This window comes from Globicephala melas, chromosome 2 (assembly GCF_963455315.2).
Source record: "Globicephala melas chromosome 2, mGloMel1.2, whole genome shotgun sequence".
In the NCBI taxonomy this organism is placed as follows: domain Eukaryota; kingdom Metazoa; phylum Chordata; class Mammalia; order Artiodactyla; family Delphinidae; genus Globicephala; species Globicephala melas.
Genome location: NC_083315.2, coordinates 172,343,226 through 172,359,838, shown reverse-complemented (window position 1 = coordinate 172,359,838; position 16,613 = coordinate 172,343,226). Strand labels below are relative to the sequence as shown.

General features: G+C 45.1%; 1 protein-coding gene across 1 annotated transcript in view; it reads right to left on the bottom strand.

The window, feature by feature from the left end:
• Positions 1 to 16,195, bottom strand: part of EML1 (EMAP like 1) — a 163,354-nt gene extending 147,159 nt beyond the window's left edge. The window contains exon 1 of the mRNA XM_060295275.2: positions 15,960 to 16,195. The gene's annotated coding sequence lies outside the window, so the exon portion shown is untranslated. The remainder of the gene's footprint in view (positions 1 to 15,959) is intronic.
• Positions 16,196 to 16,613: the final 418 nt, after the last annotated feature.

Here is a 16,613-nt window from a genome sequence, read left to right as displayed (position 1 = left end):
GTGGGAATTGTCAGCAGAGAGGCTGTACATGAACTGTAAAGGAAAGAATGGAAGGTCAGAAAGGAGCTGGGAAGACCCTTGGAAAGGGAGAAGGACATTCCGAAGGAGCTGTCAAAGAGGCAGGACGATCAGCCTAGCGGGTTGTCTCATTAAGCGAAGAGCACAGCAATTTGCAAGGAGGTGGGCTTTTTCACAGGTTTCTCTAGAGGACAGGTCAAAGAGGATGAGCCTGGGGAAAGGGCTTGGGTCTGGTGGCAGAGGGCTCCCAGGTAACTTGGAGCATCTTGGTGAAGTAGTGGGGACCGGAGCCAGGCTGCTGGACGTCAAAAGGAGAGCACATGGGGACTTCTCTGGTGGTCCAGTGCTTAAGACTCCACACTTCCACTGCAGGTGGCATGGGTTCGATCCCTGATCGGGGAACTAAGGTCCTGAATGCCGTGTGGCGTGGCCAAAAAAAAAAAAAAAAAGAGGAGAGCACATGTAGATGCACATTTCAGAACTTTGACAGGGAGAGGAGATAGGTGCCAAATATAGAGCGCAGAGGTGGCAGAAGCGTCACATGAAGCCTCTACCCCCGCCCAGTACGGGTTGACCCTCTGCATCCCGAAAGCAAGAGGTGGGTACTGTGCAGGAGGGGTTTTGAGCACACGTACACATTTGAACTTGGCCCTTCTCTCTTTTCTCATTTCCCATCTTTCCTCCCCTCTAGTCCGATCTTTCTGCTATCGCTGCTCTACTTTGTGGTTTTATATGTCAGGATATTTTGGATAATTGGTAATAAAAAATTGATATGTGGCATTCTCAAACTTGGAAATGAAGTGATAATCATGAATAAATGATCAAAAGATGATTCTCTTTAAGAATGTTAGCATTCCTGATCTATAATGTTAAAGGTATGATATTTGGTGGCCCCAACAAAGGAAGGTTGGGGAATAAAGAAAATTCAGAAGTGGGACGAAGAAGAATTGAGCTGGAGATTTTCTTAGAGGATTTTACTTCCACCCGAGCAAAGTTACAAATAACAATTAAGAACACAGTCCACTGCTTTTGAGATGATAAAGATCATTATTACACTCTTAACCTAGAGTATTAAACAGCTCTGTTTTTCCCCACAGTGATAAAAGCCTTACTCTAAAAGGGGCAAATTTTAGTGTAATTACAAGGATATGCATGTTAAGTCAATTAGGTATAATCTACACAGCATTTTTAAAAGATTTATGGAGAAAGTTCAAGAAAAATCTCTGTAAACCTAATTAATAATGTGAGATTTTGTGCCCAAACATTTTAACAGACTGCTATTCCACATCATTTTGAGATAATTTATGGTCTGAGTCCAAAACATGTTGTTGTCATAAATGATGTATGCTCTCTAGGACAATATAACCATAACTTTCAGTGGCATTAATAGCAGCATTTGTACAACATGTGAAAAAGAAAGGAAAATGGGAGCTCTGTAGCCATTATTCATGGAGAAGTAATAAAAAAAATACCCAGAAATGTAAAGCCTTGTGCATCTATAGTTTAATTCAACATTCCTCCAAAAATAGTTCTACAGGACTAGGAACCATGCAGAGGCTGGGGATAGATCACACAAAACACAGTGTCTTCCAAACTGCAGGTGTCATGAAGTTAAAGAGTCACATCAGGGACTTCCCTGGCGGCACAGTGGTTAAGAATCCACCTGCCAATGGAGGGGACACAGGTTCAAGCCCCAGCCCAGGAAGATAACCACATGCCACAGAGCAACTAAGCCTTGTGCCACAACTACTGAGCCCGTGAGCCACAACTACTGAAGCCCACGCGCCTAGAGCCCGTGCTCCGCAACAAGAGAAGCCACTGCTCACCACAACTAGAGAAAGCCCGCGCGCAACAACGAAGACCCAATGCAGCCAAAAATTAAAATAATAAAATAAATTTTTAAAAAAAGTCATTCAGCACTTTAAAAAATGGAACAGAATCAACTATACTTTAATTTTTGTAAAAAAGAAACAGAAAAGTCCATTCTGGGTATATACCCAAAGAAATTGAAAGCAGGGTCTCGAAGAGATGTTTGTACACCCATGTTTATAGAAGCATTTTTCACAATAGCCAAAATGTGGAAACAACCCATTTTCCACCGATGGATGAATGGAGAAAAAAATGTGATCTATCCGTACAACGGAATACTATTTAGTCTTAAAAGAAAGGAAATTCTGACACTTGCTACCACATGGATGAACCTTGAGGATATTATGCTGAGTGAAATAAACCAGTCATAAGAAGACAAATGCGGCATGATTCCACTTATATGAGGTCCCTAGACGAGTCACATTCATACAGACAGACAGTAGAATGGCGGCTGCCAGGGGCTGAGGCGGGGGGGTAGTTAGTGTTTAATGGAGACTGCATTTCCAGTTAGGATGATGAAAAAGTTCAGGAGATGCATGGTGGTGATGGCTGTCCAACAGTGTGAATGTACTTAATGCCACTGGACGGTATACACTGCAAAGTGGTAAAAATGGCAAATTTTATGTTGTATGTATTTTACTACAAGAAAAAATAGATGAAAGAGGAAATATCAAGGTGCATTGAACATAGTAAGAACAAGCATTTTTACCTGAAGTATTGATCTTTACTTGAAATGTCTGTATGTGTGCTGAGTTGGGATGTAAAATGTATTTCTCCCTGTAGGCGACATATAACAATCGTACAAATAAATACATCATTACAAATTGTGCTAAGTGTTATGAAACAAAACCAGAGGAAGTGTTTCAGATTATTGTGGAGGGTCTGAACTGGACTGAGGCATGAAAGGAGGGCACAAAGCAGCAGTGGGCAAAGAACCAGTGGACGTTGCTTCAGGCCAATAAGGCTCATCTGGGGAGCTGAGATTACCGCGGTGGGAGACGGGGTGGCCTGTTCACAGGCGGGTTCTGATTTTATTCTAAGAGCAGAGAAGTTGCCTCTCAGTGTTTTCGGTTAACTTGTGCCCCCTCCCGCCAACTTCATATGTTGAAGTACTAACTCCTGGTACTTCAGAACGTGACCTTATTTGGAGATGGGGTCTTTACAGAGGTAATCAAGTTAAAATGCACTCATTAGGGTGGGCCCTAATCCAATATGACTGGTGTCCTTATAAGAAGAGGAAATTAGGACACAGACACACACAAAGGAAAGACCATGTGAAGACACAGGGAGCAGATGGCTGGCTGTCTCCAAGCTAAGGAGAGAGGCTTGAAATCCATCCTTCCCTCCCAGCCCTTGCCCACACCTTGATTTGGGGCTTCTAGCCTCCAGAACCATGAAACAATAAATTTCTGTTGTTTAAGCCTCCTGGTGTGTGGTGCTTCATTACAGCAGCCCTGACGAACTAATACAGTTAGTATAGAATCTCGAAGTCAAGAACTGGATATTCCAGAGATTCAGGACACCATTCATCACTGATACTAAATTATAAAATATAAAATACACTTTCTCATGATAAGACTGTTACTCCATAAAATGAGAGCTAATCACAGATTCTTGACATCAATAAAGAATATTAAACTCCTTTGTCCCCAGCTTGCCTGCTGACGCAGCAGTATTTCTCTGCAACATCCCTGACAAACGGTCACTCGGCTCATTTCAAAGTTGAAGAGCTTGAATTATTAAAAAGATTGTTGGTTATTTTTATCCCAAACCGCCCTTCCCAAAGCATCCTTCATTGATCCCGCTTTTGTCCGGTCAGTTTAATCTCCCTCTGTCCTGATGCAGACTGCTGTCTGTCCTGAAAGGGTGCTCTAACAGCCTGTGTCCCAGTTTCCCCACCTCTGCTTTGTTACTCCAGGGTTAACTTGCCCAAAGAGGGGTTAATGACATCATTTCATTCTCTGATGCCTGCCACATTAAATGCACACATCTTGGTGTGGACTTCCAGTCTGTCTGTGTTCCTGCCACAAATGCTGTCTTTGGCATCCGACACACTCCTGCCACACCACATACACGGCAACCCCTATCCACGACTCTCATACGTGCCATGCACGTGAGTGCTCTGGACCTCTGCCCACACCGTTTCCCAGTGCTGAGTGCCCACCTCCCTGCCTGCCAGCGGAGAAGCTGCCTCATCTGGGAGGGCTTGGTGAGTCCCCTACACCCCCCTCACATCTACTGGTACCCGACTGCATCCCTTACATCAATCAGCCTTGTCTCGTAGGAACGTGTGTGTGTGTGTGTGTGTGTGTGTGTGTGTGTGACCTGAGTGGCAGTTCCCTTAAATAACTTGGAGATTATGATTCTATTGATACAACGGAACTCTGTATTGATTTTTTTTTTTTTTTTTTTTTGAGCAGCCAGGCTATATGTTGTTGGTTCATATTGAACTTCTGGTCAATTATAAACCTATCAGTCTTTTTCAAATGCATTACTGTTGGGTCGTCTCCAACCTGTACTGAGCTAATTGATTTTTAAAAAAATTTTTAATCTAAAGATAAGATTTATCTTGACCCCTGTAAAACGTCATTTGATTTGGTTCAATCCATCCTTTTAACGAACCAAAATCTTTTAAACTCTTGAGTCTGGTATATAACACATCAGCATTGTGACAGCAGCGAATGTGCTGTAATAAACCCGTTAATGTCTTATTCACCCTTGTAGTTGGTAAACACATTAGAAGCACAGGGTGGGGCTGGCGGAGGCGTGGAGCTCTCACATCGGCCACACCTCACCAGCTGCATCTCCACTGATCTTTTTATAAGTACTCTGGATGTGTCTGTCCAACTAAATATCAAGTCACCCAATTGTCTGTTGGCCCAGAATATTTTTCTCTGTACTTTCCACAGGGTTTTGGGAAGGCTCTTTACCAACGCTTTGTACATCCTGCCTGGTAACCCCGTGCAAAGAGGGAATAAGTTTGGTTTGCCTCTTCGTAACAACATTTCCTTCCAAGTGAGTTTACACCAGCTCTTCAAAAATCTGTTAAAATTTTTGCTCAGAACCAATATTAATATCAAATTTATTATCTGTATTTTCCAGAACCCAACTTATTCTGCTTTTTGGAAAATTATGACATTTTTCCCTTCCCAGTTTTCTGCGACTCCCATCTGGCCAAATCCGAGAAAGTTTGTGGAGGCCTAGAGACTGGATTCACAGTCACTAAGCACCACCCGCCTGCCCCCATCTCTCACCTATCTTGGGCTCTTGACAATTTCTCCTAAGGGACATTTCTTCAACTCTTCCCAGTTTAAAGATTATTCTCCTTATTGGAGGAAAAGAAACCCGCAAAGTCCGAGATACGCAGACTGGCTTTCAGAGTCCTTCGAGGCCCCCATTCTCTGCCTCAGTCAATCCATTCTGCTTTTTTCTTTTCTTTTTTTTTTTTTTTTTTGGCTGTACCGCATGGCTTGTGGGATCATAATTCCCTGACCAGGGATGGAACCTGGGCCGTCTGCAGTGAAAGCGTAGAGTCCTAACCACTAGGCTGTCAGGGAAGTCCCTCATTCTGCTTTTCATTCCCCAAACACCCTGCAGTTATCTGCCCCTGGGGCTTCACTTGCATGATTTCCTGGAAATATCCTTCCGCTCCTCTGTGGGCTCAGCTCTTAAGCTACGCCCGCTCTGTCCAGCCAGAGTCCCTGCCCCCTCCACCGCGGATGGCTGTCGGTACCGTTCCTCTGTGCTAAACCAACCTGCTTTTTGAAGCTCTGTAGAAGCTGGGGGCTCCGTGGGGGCAGGGCTGCGGCTCTTCGCTCTGTATTCATTCCCCCTCCCGCAGCAGCCAACACGTGTCCTCCTAGCGCTCTCCCGGGCCTCGCACCAGGCTGGGAGCCTCATCCCCGCATATGGAGGCAGATCTTGCAACTCGTCTCACAAAGGTGAACCCAGCTCTCTGACTACCTGTGCAGTGCTGGTCCCGGATGGGCTGGGGTGGGCAAGAGGCACCGGACCAGAAACAGCGCTCTGTGTAATAAACACAGCCGTATCAACTTCATTATCCTATCACAACAATGTCGACACTGCAGAACCATGAACTTCTGAGCCTCCCACAGATAATCTGCTAATAGTCCAAATGGATATGAAAACTCCTTGTTATCTAAGAAACCCATGGGGTTTTTTCCCTCAGTAAGTTAGCCAATCAAAAGCATTCTTGGGCTTCCCTGGTGGCGCAGTGGTTGAGAGTCCACCTGCCGATGCAGGGGACGCGGGTTCGTGCCCCAGTCTGGGAAGATCCCACATGCCGCGGAGCGGCTGGGCCCGTGAGCCATGGCCGCTGAGCCTGCACGTCTGGAGCCTGTGCTCCGCAACGGAAAAGCATTCTTAATGATTTGCGTTGATCAAAAAAATTTACATATTTTGCAGTGTCTGAAGTGAAGTGGAAAATTAAAAGCAATATTGGTTGGTTTTCTCTCTCTTTTTAATCCTTTTATTTGTTTATTATTTTTTTGACCGTGCCGCACAGCTTGCGGGATCTTAGTTCCCCGACCAGGGACTGAACCCAGGCTGCAGGTAGTGAGAGCTCAGAATCCTAACCACTGGACCACCAGGGAATTCCTGGTTTTCTCTTTTCAGAATGGCATTCCATTGAGGAAACTCAGTGTTAAAAGCGTCCCTTATCCATAGAGTAATGCCAGTACTGCAGTGGATGGCAAACGAAATTTCCGTTGTGGCGTCTCCACCGAAAAATGTCATTTTCAGGAATTTTTGTTCATTTGCTCCATTGTGTCACCTGTGAGGTTTTATGGCAGTTCTCGGCATACCACCGACTGATCACAGAGTAAATATTCTAATATTAGGTCAACTACTCATCCCAGTGTGCTGGGGCAGCCGTGTTTATGCTTGTGTCCTGGCATAATAATCCCCCTTTGACCCTGAAGTATTCTAGTTTGGATGACAGATTATATAGTCATCCTAGCTAATATGGAAAGATGTAGACTATACCCATGTCATGCACTGAAAAAAATTATTGAGGTTCATACAGTTATATTTACAATGCCACCCTCAGCTTCCTCACAGCAGCAAAACTGCAAGAAATAAAAACAAGTTGCCGGAAATTTGAATTACCTATCAGGAAAGTCAAGTAAAAGGCCCGCTTCTGAGGTTTGCCTGGTCCCTTCCTACCACCCCCATCAGAGCCCTTTTCATCCCAGTGGCTGAGATACATAATGCTTACTTGTAATTAACAAAACATCCTGGAACCCTTGCTAATATATTTGCCTATGGTCTGCAGACTCTAGTTATCGCATTGATTAAGGCAAAGGTTTAAAGGGTCTTCTGAGCAGGGATCACTGGTAAGATGCTTTTCCATCTCCCCCCGTCATGGGCTTGTTCACTGTATTTTTTTTTTAATTGAAGTATAGTTGATTTACAGTGTTGTGTTAGTTTCTGGTGTACAGCAAAGTGATTCTGTTTCATATATATATATATATATATATATTCTTTTTCAGATTCTTTTCCATTATAGTTTATTACAAGATATGGAATATAGCTCCCTGTGTGTTCTTCATCACAGATGGTTGCTGGATGCTGACTATTGACTCACTTGTTTGCACACACTCAGTGCCCACTCTGTGCTGGGAGCAAGGGACACAAACGGGACTAGAGCAACACCTGTCCCCTGAGGGTCTCATCATCCAGGAGGGGAGTAAACACCATAGGAACACACAGGAGGGGACCAAGGCACCCAGGAGCTCACTGGGGGAGAGTGCCAGTGCTGTCCATGCATCAGTCACCTTCCGTGCCATAGGCCTGTAGGGAAGGTAGTACTGCCTCAATTTTATGTGGAGGGAAACTCCCCTGTGTGCAGAGGGGCAGGTGCCTGGCCTAAGGTCACCTTGCTGGTGAGAGGTAGAGCAGGATTTAAATCTGATCCTGTCAGGTCCCAAACCTTGCTTTTCTGCCCTGAACTACCACCTCAGCAGCTGAGGATGGGATAAGAGAGCCTGGGGGAAGGACGGAAGATTTACCCAAGAATAAAAACTGACAGCCTGGTTGGGGACAAGAAAGAGGAACACCCCAAGATAGGGTACGGCCATGGACCTCATTCTGTGGGGTGCAGACCCCAGGTCCAACTTACCAACAGTACGTGTGAAGAAAGTATTTGCTCCTTGGGCTTGAGATAAATGAAGGCATGAGGATTACTGAACCCCCAGGGGCTAGGGCAGACAGGGAAGGAATCCAGGTTGGGGGTGTTGGATGGGACCAGAGTTCTGGCTTTGATGGATCTGAGAGATGAAGTAAGTGGAGAGGAGGAGCTAAAGTCATCCAAGTAGGAGGCTAGAAATGCACACCCAATGTGTCTGGGAAATGAGGAGCCATCCAGCTCTGTTCAAGTCAAGGATGGGACAAGGAGGTCAGACAGGAGGTATCAGGCTGCACTGCAGAGGGCCTAGGACCCCTCACTAAGGGGTTGGACTTGATCCATGGGCAATGAGGAGCCCCCTGGAAGCCTCACTATTAAGCTGTGCTTCAGGAAATTTGATGGGGAACTGCAGGTAAACGGGACCAGGAATCACAGGACAAACTAGTGGGCCACAGGCCTAGTTCCAGGTAAGGCAGTGAGAGCCTGGGTGTGGCCAGCAGCCATCCTCCCAGGTGGGTGGGGAATTGGCCAGTCGGACCAGGTTATTGATACAGAAGACGCCAGAGGAGTGTCTCACTCTGAGAGGGACGGAGTGGGATGTCGGGAAGAGAGGTGAGTGCAGGGAGAAGGCCGAGGCCTTGGCAATGAGGATGCATTTGGGGACACAGAGGCCGGACAGATGAGCTGTAGCAAGGCCTGAGGGCCAGTGGTGGCCAGGAAAGAGGCAGTCAGGCTGGGAAAGGAGAAAAGAACTGGAAAACCCACCTTGTGGGGCAGCATGGCCAGAAGGGGCTTTGTCAGGAGGAAAGGGTCAGAGGAAGGAGAACTGGTTACAATTCAAGGAGAAGGGAGGTGGTGGCTGGAACAGACTTCCAGAGAACACTGTGTGTGTGTGTGGCGGGGGGGTCACTTGGGAAAGAAGGAGGAATGGCATGTCTTCCGGGAGGAGGGTCAGAAGGATGAGATGGGTGAGATGCTGCAGAAAATGTGAGGTTTCATTCATTTGTTCAACAAATCTTTGTTGGCAACATGATCATCCTTGTAAGGAAGTTCTAACAGTGACTTTCTAGGGAAAGACAGCACACGGATCGTGCGTATTTGTCTCCACATCTGGGGACACTCATCATACCCATGGGACAAAGAGGATGGAAGAGGGGACAACCTCAGTACAGCTTCACAGTGGTAAACAGGTAAAGGAGAGGTGTGGTCTCATCTGCCCCAAACAAGCTGAAACTGAATCCAGCAAGCTGGGGACAACCAAGGAGCACCCCACTTCCCACCAGAGAACCAGCAAAGATTCAGGAACTGACAGCATGACTATGGAAGTGGGAACACAGGAGAGGCTGAAAACAGGAGGATTGGACTTCCCTGGTGGTACAGTGGTTAAGAATCCACCTGCCAATGCAGGGGACACAGGTTTGATCCCTGGTCTGGGAAGATCCCACACGCTGCGGAGCAACTAAGCCCGCGTGCCACAACTACTCAGCCCGCATGCCACAACTACTGAAGCCTGTACACCTAGAGTCCATGCTCCGCAACAAGAGAAACCACTGCAATGAGAAGCTCATGCACCACCACGAAGAGTAGCCCCAGCTCGCCACAACTAGAGAAAGCCCTTGTGCAGCAGTAAAGACCCAATGCAGCCAACAACAACAACAACAACAACAACAACAAAAAACAGGAAGATTGGCCAACAGTCTGCTTAAGAAGCTGCTATGACTGAATTGTGTACTCCCAAAATTCCTATGTTAAAGCTCAAACCTGCAAGACAACTGTATTTGGAGTTAGGGCTTTTAGTAGTTAATTAAGATTAAATGAAGTCATAAGGGTGGGGCCCTAATCTGATAGGATTGGTGACTTTATAAGAAGAGGAAGAGATCTCTCTCTCTCACCCTGAGAGGACAACTGCCTCCAGAACTTCAAGAAATAAATGTCTGAGGTTTAAGACCCCCAGTTAGTGATATTTTGTTATGGCAACCCAAGGTGACTAATACAAAAGCAGTTAAACCCCTTCCCAATCTCCTTCCTCTCCCTGCAGAAGATTGGAGGTTTAATCTCTGAAACAGGTGTACTAAGGTGTTCGCAGCACAAATGGATGCCAGGGGGGAAGACTCTGAAGATGAGAAAGAAGTGATAGCCTAATGCTGAATGGTGAAACCTGGCCCCAGCCCCTTCCCATCCTCAGTTCCTGCATCCTGGCAGCCCAGTGTCTGCCGTCCAGGGCAGAGTGTGGAAGACCCTTCTTTAGGGACCATGACAAACTCTTGGGAAAAGACCTGGAGGTCAGGAAGGTCAGGAATCACAGTTGTTGACAAGTCCTCCTGTGGACAAATCTCATCTGTGGACTCAGAGCCTCATGCAGCTTTTGAATGCTCGTCTCTAAAATTTGAATGGAGAGCCAAGGATCTCTAAACAGTTGAAAAAATATAAAAGGAAAAAAGGGCAGGGAAATATGAGGAAACAGACAACACAGAGAACAGAAGGATACAAAAAGATCAACATCCTCAGAGGCTGACGTTATTGTAGCCACAAAACAAGGGCAAGATACTGAAGTTAGATGATAAAAATGAGTATTTGACAAATGTAGAAAACAAACTTATGGTTACCAAGGGGGAAAAAGTTGGGGGGGATAAATTGGGAGATTGGGATTGACATATACACCCTAAAGCAGATAAAATAGATAACTAACAAGAACCGACTGTATAGCACAGGGAACTCTACTCAGTACTCTGTACTGTACATGTAACCTATATGGGAATAGAAGCTAAAAAAGAGGGGATATATGCATATGTATAACTGAGTCACTTTGCTGTACAGCAGAAACTAACACAACATTGTAAATCAACTCTACTCCCATAAAAATTAATTAAATAAAAAAATGAGTATTTGGAAATTAAAAATATGATGGTAGAAATAAAATCTCCACAGAAGAGTATAAAATAGAGTTAAGATAGACACACTACTGTATATAAAGTAGATAACCAATAAGGACCTACTGTATAGCAAAAGGAACTATACTCAATATTTTGTAATAACCTATAAGGGAAAAGAATCTGAAAAAGAATATATATATATACACACATATATATATACATATATATATATATAACTTAATCACTGAGCTGTACACCTGAAACTAACATGACATTGTAAATCACCTATACGTCAATCTAAAAAATTGAAAAATAAAATAAAATAAAGTTAAGGAAATCTCCCTGAAAAATAGAATAAAAAGACAAAGCAATATAGAATATAGGAGAAAAAATTCAATAATCATATTGGGAAGTTCAATGTCTGAATAAAAGGAGTTTCAGAAAGAGAAAGTGAAGAAAATGGAGGGAAATCAGCAAATAAATAATTCAAGAAAAACTTCCAGGACAAAAGGACATGAATTCCTGCATTGAAAGAGCCTGCTAAGTGCTCAGTACAATGGAGAGACAACCAAACATGAAAATTTATATCCCTGTGACATATTACCACACTGGAGATAAGGGAAATGTTTAAAAAGCTTGCAGAGGGAAAACAACAGGTCTCAGACAGAAGATTAAGAATTACAATGAAACTGGATTTCTCAACAGTGATGAAAGGAGCTAGAAAACAGTAAGGAAATGCAAAAATGTAAATTTTGGCGTGGAACTTAATTTCAACCTATAATTACAGACAAACCATCCAATCAAGTGTGTGAGTAGAATAAAGATATTTTCAGTCACACAAGTTCTCAAAAACTTAGCTCCCATGGGCTCCGTTTCTCAAGAAGCTACTGCAGGTTGTGCTCTACCAAAATTAGGGGGTCACCAAGGAAGAAGACGTGAGATCCAGGAAACAAGGAACCCAGGACAGAGGAGAAAGGAATCCCCATGAAAATGTGTTGAGAGCTCCCAAGACATCAGTTGTGCAATGGACAGTAATAACTGTGTTAGTGGGCAGCCAGTCAGGTTGCAGCCAGAGGACAGTCTCTGGAGAAAGACTGCCAAGAAGATGGAACGAGAAACTATTGCAAGATTTACACACAAGCCAGAGTATTTGGGGATGACTTAGTAATAGGTACAAAGAAAACAGAAGACAGTTACCCACTCCAGGAAAACAAAAAAAATTGTACAAGAAAGGAAACACAATCAAATACTATATGGCTTAACCATGAATAGCATTCCATAGTCCTAATAATACAAGCATATAACGATCAAATTAAAAAATTATGACATAACTATATTGGAAAGACAGGGAGAAGTGTGCGTGCATGTGTGGGTGTATAGTGAGTGATGGGAAAGAGAACTAGGTCTTCGTCTTCCATGGTGGGAATTTAACAGATAACAAGTTCCTGAACCTGGAAAAATCAGAAAGCATCACTATACCCCTGTTATTTCAAGAAAGATAAATGCATTCAAAAAGGAATAGATAAAATATTTGGAAGGAAGTTGCTTCTGGGAAGTGGAAATGTGGGGATGGCATAGGGAATGAGGGAAGGTAACTGCTCTGTCTCTCTTTCTCTTATTTTTTTGTATTAAGCCTTGTAGAACTGCTTGATTTTTAAAAATATGTGCCATCTGACTTTAATAAATGCAAGTTAAGTTTAAAATCAGATGCATGTGTTAATCTAACTTCTTGAACTTCAATTTGTTTATTTGCTCTTTTTTCACGCAAAATCGTCTTTTTATTTTAATTTATTTTTTATCAAGGCCTTCATTTATTCATTCAATCAAACAAATGTGTTTTGGGATTTTGTTTTTTTGCTATTCAAATACACAATTCATTCCTGGGCTTTGGAACATTTTGGCATTAACCCAATAGGGTAAAAGTGTCTTATGTTTATTTGCTCTTTAGTTCATTTGTTTGTTGGTTCATTCATTCTGCAGACATTTGCTGTGAGCCTTCTTTTTCTTTTTGGTTTTTTTAATGTGAGGCTTCTTCTGAAGGTCAGGTGCCATGCCAGATAAAGACTCAATTCTTGGTGCTAAAGGGCCTTCCCTTTTTATAAGAAAAACTTAAAGGAGGTTAAAGATTTATGTGCCTTTTCACTTTGTTTTGCATATGAGGTGGGTTTCTGAGGAACTCTAAATTCTACGTTTGTAAATCCGTTGAAGTCTTGGGAAGATGTATGGCTGCAGCGTGCTATTCAAATCTTTTGGGGGAAAAAAAAACCCTGCATAATATATGTGTAAACTCATATTTTCATATATTGGCCACTCTGGTGAGAAATAGATGTGGCAACAGGAAAGGTAATTTGAGAACAAATTTATGGGTGAAATCATTGCCATTTGGCAAGAGGGGAATTCATTTATGACCAATATTACTAATGACAACAAATGAGAATTCATCTATATTCCATGCACTGAGCTGTGGTCCTTAATTGCATTATTATGAGCATTCTTAATGACGTCATTTAGTGATTAAAAACAAACCATAGCCAATAAATGGGATGGTAATGTGTTCAGCTGTACGTCACTGAGATTCTGCATGAATTAAATTCACAGGTGCTTAACTCCCGCCTTTATAACAGATATACTTGCTTCCTTTCAGCTTCATTGATAAGGGTACAGAGGAGAGCCTCTTCTGTATATTTAATATACGAACTGATATGTTACCTGCTAAGATTTCATTTTTGCCTGTAGGACATTTTATTGCACCAAATTAGAGAAGCAAGAAAATAGTCTTAAAAGATAGCCATCATTTGGAAAAACCATCTGTTTTAGTTGGAAGAGTATACACATGAACTGTATCATGAAAATTTGCTGTGAAAGTGCTCTTTCTTCCAAATGTTACTTTCGTGCTATGACTATTTATAATGTCCTGGATGAGTCTACAGAATGTTTTATTCAAAGTCCTTGCTGCTCTCCCAAGACTGCCATTACGAGGAAACAGTAGAGGGTAATAAGTTACACTCGTGTATTAGGCATGCCTTTCCAGTTGGTACAAAAATCATATCAGGCAAAATACATCCCGGAGTAGCGAAAACATCTTTTCCACCTGGTGGCCAGATTGGCTTGCTAAAGTGCGGCTCTAATCCTATCACTGCTCAGCTCAAAGGTCCCCCGTGGCTCCCCACTGCCTGCTAAATGAAGAGCCAGGGGCCAGGCCGTCCCTCCCAGTGTGGGATCTATCACACATGTTCAGGCCTTGGCTTACTAGCCTGTGAAATGGACCGTTTGCTGTTCTCTGGATACACCCCTACTCTGTCCCATCTCAGACTCTGTGCTGTCCCTTCCCGTTGCTCCGTGTTATAGACTGAACTGTGTCCCCCTGACATGTCTGTGTTGCAGCCCTAACCCCCAATGTGACTGTATTTGGAGACAGAGCCTATGAAGAGGTAACGAAGGTTAAAGGAGGTCATGAGGTCCTACTCTGATAGGATTGGTGTCCTCCTAGGAAGAGGAACCTCAAGGCTTTCCCTACCCTCCACGTGAGGACACATCCTCGAGCCAGGAGGGAGTCCTCCCCAGAAACCTAACTTGCCGGCACCTTGATCTTGGACTTCCAGCCTCCAGAACTGTGAGAAAAGAAATGTCTGACGTTTAAGCCACCCAGTCTGCAGTATGTTGTTATGGCAGCCCGAGCTGATTAACATCCTCCCTATCCTCCAAGTCATCATCTCTCAAGGTTCATCAAATGCCGTCTACTCACATGGCACCTGCTTTGGGGACCCCTCCTCCCTCCTCTGAACCTGGTACTGTCCAGGGAGAGCCTGGCCCCTCGAGACCTTGCCCGGTCCACCCCGTGGGCTCTGCACGCCCCGAGAACAGATTCCCTCCCTCCCGAGGCTCTGCATGTAGAAAATAGATTTGACGTGGAAACATGGGTTCCTGTAACTTTTCAAGAAGGCTGTGGCGCCCTGCCTCTGTGTCTCGGGCAGTGTGCCAGGAAGCTGCATTCCTAATTAACAGTATTAAATGTAAAGTGTGTGTCAGTACGAAGAGAGGAACAACCTTTTTTATTTTTTGGTATTTTGCAACCAGCAAAGCTCTTTATGATCATTGGACTAGTTTCCATTTTAAGCTAATTAGTAAATTGCATTTTTGGCTTCTTTAACTGGCTAGGTTAAATTTAGCTCATCTTTTCAAGTCAAGCTGTCAGTGGGATCTGCAATTAAAATTTTCACTCTCAACTTTCTTTCCCATTCAGGGGAGAGGTTGGCAATGTACCCCCTCTTCCCAGCCTTCCTCCCTTCAGCTTTCTCCCCAGCCCACGGCTTCTCATGGCTGCAACCGGACAGCTCCCTACCCCTCTGCTTGCTGGCCAGCCGTGAGTAAGGCTGACATCCCTGCGTCACACCCACAAGCAGGCAAGGCATGTGCCCATGGCTGCAAATCCGCCTCGGGCGTGCAGCTGAACACCTATCATGCCTCAGACCCCAAAGGAGTTATTTAAAATATGCAACAAACTATATGACCAGGAACAGGAGCCTGGAGGTGCCCCGACGTGCAAGGCAGGAGCCCTTCCACTGCTGGACACAGGAGGTCTGAGGGGGTCCCAGAAGAGGAGGCTGGCTGGCAGGAGGAAAGGGCACATTCGGCGGTGGAGGAGGGGTGGGAAAACACTGCAGAAATACTGAGCTCTACAGAAATATTTGAATCTTCCAACAGCTGCCACGGCCAGGCCCAGGTGTGCCTGCTGACGCTGCGCCCTGCCTGGCCCCAAAGATGCCTGAGAAGGTCACGGCGAGGAGCGTGGATGAGTTCATGCAGACGTCACAAGACCACCCCTGCACGGCTATCTCGGAGAGCCAGGAAAAGCCCCCCACCCCTAGAATCCCACCCTCTCACCTCCAAGCCCTCTGCTCTTTGTCTGGAACTCTGCTTCCCTCCCCGCCCCCATCTCCCCTTGAACCCTGCAGAGGACTCTTCCACGGCCCACCCCCAAGTGCAGTTCAGAGGCCCAGTTCCCCAGCCCCTCAGTAGGACAGCCTGAGAGTGGGAGTGGGGGAGATGCTCACGCAGCCTCCGTCGTCGTGCGGAAGAGACACCAGGCCAGTTCCCCCTGTGTGAGCAGCCTGCTGCCCCTCCTCCAAGGGAGACGGGGAGTCACAGACCAGCCTTATGAGCAGAGGCTCGCAGCCGACTTCTCTCGCGGTTGTTAAGCAAGACGCGCTGGTGATTTCCAAGAAGACAGGAGGAGGCCTCCATTATGTGGGCATCAGTGCATCTCCGGGTCTCTGTGCTGCTCCGGGAAGAAGGGCGGAGTGTGTGACAGGGAGCAGTGCCCACCTCGGTCCGGCTGGTTCCTCTTCCCATCCACCTCTGTTTTCTGCATATCTGGGTGATGGCAAGTAGGGCGGAGGAGGCCACCCCAGGGAACAGCTGCGGTTAATGAAATGAGCTCTGTGGCCTGGGGAGTCTATGGAGCAGAGAGGGAATCCGGGAACAAGTGCCTGCGTCTTCGCAGTCAGTGTGACTTGGAATTTCAGTGGAGAATGACCTGTGCAAAAACTGGAGAACATTTGTTCTCTCCCAGGTGTGGGACCCTGGGCGAATGGCCACCCCTCTCTGGCCGACACAGGAAGGAGGTGGGTTCCAAGACCTTCTGGTGTCCTCCCAGCATGGTCCCAGCTGTATCGAAGACTCCCAAACACCTACCCATGGAATGGTGA